Source organism: Lactuca sativa, chromosome 8 (genome assembly GCF_002870075.4).
Source record: "Lactuca sativa cultivar Salinas chromosome 8, Lsat_Salinas_v11, whole genome shotgun sequence".
Lineage (NCBI taxonomy): Eukaryota > Viridiplantae > Streptophyta > Magnoliopsida > Asterales > Asteraceae > Lactuca > Lactuca sativa.
The window spans coordinates 310,449,956-310,455,955 of record NC_056630.2 but is presented as its reverse complement, the minus strand read 5'-3'; the positions used below and the strand labels follow the sequence as shown (position 1 = coordinate 310,455,955).

Sequence of the window (6,000 nt, the reverse complement as noted above, 5' to 3'; positions counted from 1 at the left end):
TAGTAACAAACTATTTTAACTGTTAAAAGCAATAACTTCTGATAAAAAAAATTAGTTCAAGGATGTTTTAAGAACAATTTAACTTGTTTGTTACCAATTTTTGACAAAATACAAAAAATAAGTGAAATTGTTACCTAATATAACGAGTTAAGGGAAATGAGAAATGATTCTTGAGACATTATGTTGCTTGTATGTTGAAGAAAGTAAGTCAAGCATATGTGGTGGGCATTTCCAGCCTTGAACAACACCGAGCATTAACGTTAGTGTGTAAGCAACTGGTCTCTTTTTTTAATTGGAATGATATTCCACTTTCAGCAACATTAATGGCAACATCGTTGGATTAGTGTCTAAGTCCATAACTATGTTTGGTATGTAGTTGAATCGGTTGTTGCATGGTCCTTTTGGGTTTCCTTTACCAAAACAATTTGACTGGATGAATAATAGAGAAAGAGGTTATTATGGTTTATTAATATATTATAAGAATAATATATTAAATGAGAAATCATATTTATTTAATTAACATTGGTCAAGAATTAGTTAAGCATTAATTGTTTTGGTCAAAAGTGGTTAATTGAATTAAGGGGACTGAACTTGTAATTATGTGATAGTTGCAAAGTTGGGTTAGGAAACCCTAGAGTATAGGGTGGATGCATTCTAAGGATAAGGCCTTAGGAATTTGTCCAAAAGGAGGATTCTAGAATTATCTTATGGGCTGCTTGGTGGCTAAGTAACCAGATAAGGATAATGACTGAAACCCTAATTCCCACACCTATATAAAAACCCCTTGGGCATGGGAATTCGGCTACACTAAAACCCTAGAAGTCTTGGAGCGGATTTTCTCTCTCCTCTCTCTCTCTCTCTCTCTCTCTCTCTCTCTCTCTTGCTTCATCCAATTGCTTTTGGTGTTTGTAATTCGTTAGAGGCACAACATTTGGGGTGCCAAGTTTCTCAAAGCTTCAAGATCTAAAATCAACAATCAAGGTACTCATCTAACTTGTTTATTTGATATTCAATTAGTTTTGTTGTATGCTAGTTTAGGGTTTACAAGCTTTAGATGAGTTTGCATGTACAATAGAGAAACCTCGATCCAAAGCTTTAGGGTTTTGCATGTGCACATAAGAATGTTCTTTTGCTCAAAACCCATCAAACACACCATGTAAGAAAATATGGTTGAAAGGTACATAAATAAGATAAAATAAAAATAGACCAGGTAGAATATTTATAAAAAACTTTATATAACATACCAACCTAGTAAGTCAATAGCAGTGATAATATGAAAAAAGAACACATATAATTCCATGAGACAAATTTTTGACCACGAAAATAAACATGAACATGTATGATGTGTGATGTGTCCATATACATGAAAGAGAAACAAAACTACAAAATAATGACACCATACCACAAGTGCATCTATAACAAGATGAAAACACACACTTTAACAATGGTGGCATCTTCTAGAGCTAACCATAGCCCTGCGCAAGTTGGTGGATCAGTGTATAAAAATGAATTGTCCTGGTGAGGAACCACCACACTACCTATACCTGGTTTCTAAAATCTCAAAAAAAGTTAAATATAAATAAATGAAATACTTAAAATTCATATGTAAATGTGTAGAAAAAGTTCTTCATGGATAATATACCATGAATATGTGCATTCTGTAACATGCCAATCCTCAGGTATGAAATTTAATTTTTTAAACATGTTTTTCCTTGGAAACTCGGTGCGTTGGGAGCCTCAACTCGGTGTGTTGAGGTGGCTTTTGGCCGTAGATATTAATGGGCCAACTCAGTGAGTTGGTAGCTGAGAAAGAAACCCTAATTTTTAGGGTGTTGCACCCTATTTAAAGGCCTTAAGTCCCTTGGTTGGCCTCCTCACCAGCCTCCTCTGTCCAGACACCCTAATTTTGTATATCATCTTCCAAATTTGGGTGTGTGAGCTTGGAAAGTTCATTTTTGGTACACTTTTCAAGGAGCCTTGAAGTTTGAGGTGTCTAGTTTGGAAGGAAGGATATAGATCAAGAACCTCCCCACTTGTTGCAGTCATTTTGAGGTATAAAGTCGACACCTTACTTCATTAATTCTTATATCTCTTCAATGACATTTTATTGTGATTATTTAATCATTATCATATTGTTCAAGGAGCTAAGTATTTTATGGGTTGTCACTTTAGATTTGGCCATTTTGTGGCCTCATTTGGCTTAAAGTTGCAAGCTTCATTTGGTTCTAGACCTCATTCATGCGTTAAGTCCTTTATTAAGCCTTTCTTGAGTTATAGAGCTTCTTTTTGGCATGCATGAATGTAAAGTTGGAAACTTTACATGGTTTTCAGCTCCAGGGTATCAAATTTACATTTTGAAGCCTTAGATTCGATAAAAGGGTTGAATGTGTTAAGCTAGGAAAACTCGGCGAGTTTTCCAGCCAACTCGACAAGTTGGCTAGGGTTTTCCCGACCTTCAAATTATTATAGAAACTCGATGAGTTCATTGGTGCACTCGACGATTTGGGTCAACATGGACTCTTGACTATAAATGTTGACTTTGAATTTGAGTAAGGTTGACCAAGTTTGACTTTTGAGGTCATTTTAGGTATTTCGGGGTTTTGATGGAATTGGTCACATGGTGGTGTAGGCGTTTGAGTCGGGAGTTGAGATTTGGAGTTAAATCTTATCAGTTCGACACTACTTGTGATGTGAGTGTTTCTCACTATACTTGTTGGGTTGAAGGAACCAAGGCCGACCCTTTTGGATTGTTGTCATGATTATTGTATGATTGAGTACTATTGTAATCTATTAGATTTGTATCTTGGTAGATAGGATTATACTATGCTTAGTGGTCTATAAGATCTGCATGTTTGTCTCTTGCCTGGCTATATGTTTATATGTAATGTATATGTTGAGATTGTTGGATATAGTGTCTAAGTCCATAACTATATTTGGTATGTACTTGACCCGACACAACATGGTCCATTTGGGTTGCATGACATTGCAATACTTGGATAGACAAAATGAGAGAAAGGATACTTATGGTTAATAATATATTATAAGTTCGAATATATTAATAATAGTATTATTTAATTAGTGTTGATCAAGAATTAATTTAGAATTGATTTGGTGATCAATATGAGACTAATTAAATATATAGGGTTGATTATGTCAATCATCTATTCTTTTATAGTGGGCTAATGATCCATGGATTATGAAGTTGGGCTATAACCCATTAGGAGCTCCATGGATATTCCATGGGGGTTACAAACCCATGGATCATTAGAAATGAAGAGTCATGACAATTAAGGGCATACATGTGTAAACCCTAATTGTGACAACACTATAAAAGGGACCCTGTGGCTAGCAAAATCGGACACTAGTTGATTCTAAGAGGGCATAGCCGATTTTGAGTGTTAGTGACATTCTCTCAAGTTATTCCAAGTCTTGTGGTGTTGTGTGAAGCATTTGAGGCACAACATTTGGGGTGCTAGGCTCACAAAGTCATCAAGGAAGTTAAGCAACAAGAAAGGTATGTACTTCAACTAGTTTTTATGTTACATGTTCCCCATGTCATGCTAGTTAGGAAGTAAACCTTGGAAAATCAAATTTGCATGTATATTAGAGAAAACATAGATCCAAGGTTTATAGGGTTGCATGTCCACCATAGGAGTATTAGAGTGCTCAAAACCTATCAGTGGTATCAGCGCCTAGGCTTCTTTTCTGTATACTTGATGCAAACCGCTTGAAAAATTGCTCACTGTTTGTCTGGACTCGCCGAGTTCATGGGGGTACTCGACGAGCCCATGGAAAAATTCATCCTACTCGTCGAGTAGGATCATGCACTCGACGAGTAGGTGCGTGCTGTGCAGTTTTCCGAGTTTTGCTGCTTGAAATGGGCTAGAATCATTACCCCAAACTGTTTTGGACTTGTAAAATCTGTTTCTTTAATGTGGTAATGATTAATTTAATCCATTTCAAATGGCTATTATCAAATTTCAAGTTTTATATGTGTGAATATGATTTCTTGAAATTGTTTGATATGAAAATTTGTTCTTATGATTTTTTAGAAGATCATAGGAATTATTTGTAACTTACATGGTTGATTAATTCTTGATCTTAATGCTAACTGATGGTGTTTATAACTTGTCCTCAAGTTATGGATATCCAAAAGTCACTTCTTTAAAATTGTCATTAAAGAATAAGAGGGTTCATATAATGAAGAGTCTTCATTTTTATGAACCATTAAACTCATAAGTTATGAATTGAAGAGTCTTGAAATAGTTTCAAAACTTGCCCTCATGTTTTGGAATTTGTAAAGTCCTACACTCTAATACTTTAATTCCAAATTAAACCTTAGAATTTTACAAGTTTAAAATTTAAACCTTATACTTTTATAATATTAAGAGTTTATATATATATATATATATATATATATATATATATATATATATATATATATATATATATATATATATATATATATATATATATATATATATATATAAGAATAATTCAGGCTTACCATTAGTAGGCCCCATTCACGAAGCCGATCTATAAAGGGGGGGGGGGGGGGTATAAGGCTACTGCCTTTAAAATGACAGTTTAATGGGTGTCCATTCTCACCCACCGCTTCCTTGACTGGTGGAGGGTCATTAGCCAAAAAAGGTAGGATAGGACCTTAATCCTTGTTGAAAGTATAAAGAAATTATAAAGTAACTATACATTATTAATTCCTAATCTTAGTTACTTTAGGAAAATGTGAAATAGGTACTAACCCATGAAATTACACTTTGTACCTTACCAAGTCGTTAGTGGAGCGTGTATGGTTAACCGGCACACTAATAAGTACAACTAAGAGTGGAAAAGGGTAACTTGACTTTATTATAGATTGGTGGAGCATGTGTGGTTAACCGGCACATCAATTAGGTAATGTAGTTAAGGGTACCAAGTCAATTTGCATGGTTATTCAAACCTTGTTTGTGATCCTCGGCATTCCAGTCACAAAGTTGAGAGGGCACAATCGAGATTCAAGCATGCCATTGAAAAGTTCAATGTATGTCAAAAGATCTAGGAGTTTCAAATCCAATAAAACCTAATAATAAAATATTTCGTTTTTATGGTGGAAATTGGTAAATCGTGATTTACCAACCTTCAAATATTTTATAGCTTGGATTACGGTATCCCTCTTCCAACTACAAGTAGTTTGTTGGATCCTAGCCTTAATATTTCATTTGGGTGACTTATTAAGGACTCTTTATCTAATAAAACTTGTCTTTCTTTCTTTCAGATGTCTTCCAACAATGTTGCTGGCTCAAACCCTACAAACTCCTTTTCCATTATGAACTTGTGTGGGAAAGTCACTTTTGATGGACCCAACTTCAATGAATGGATCACAAACATCAGGATGATTACCCGCTATAAGGACAAGGAGTATGTCCCCGATAGGGATCTTAAGGTTGTGAATGAAGCCACTGCTACTCCTGAAGAGTTTGCGGTGTTTGTTGCACATGAGAAGGATGCTACTAAAGTGTCCTACATCATGTTGGCCACCATGACTCCCGAACTTCAAAAATCCTATAAAGATTTCCACCCCTATGAGATGCACCAGGATCTGATGGATAGGTTCCATCAGAGTGCGCGTCAGGAGAGTTATGAAATCATCTCCTCCATGATAACAACCAGAATGAAGGATGGTGAACCCATCACCGGTAGCTTGCAGAAGATGCAAAGGTTCGTTGACCGGTTGCTAAAGCTCAATTTTGATTTCCCTGGGGACATGGTGATTGATATCATTCTCCATTCCTTACCTCCAAGTTATGATCAGTTTCGTATGACTTATCATATGAACAAGGAGGAAGTCACACTTAGCAAACTTCAAGGACTCTTAAGGACAGTTGAAAATGGCCTTAAGGGTAAAGAGGTTGTTACTTATACTCCTTCAACAACTCCTATTCTAGCAATTGGGCAGGGAAAGGGGAAGAAGAGGAAAACCCCTTCGAAGGGTACCAAGGGAAA

The 6,000-nt window shown here is 35.7% G+C and overlaps 1 pseudogene; it reads right to left on the bottom strand.

The window, feature by feature from the left end:
* Positions 1-1,413: 1,413 nt before the first annotated feature.
* The window catches only part of LOC111911079 (phytanoyl-CoA dioxygenase-like), a 34,241-nt pseudogene continuing 29,654 nt past the window's right edge, over positions 1,414-6,000 (bottom strand).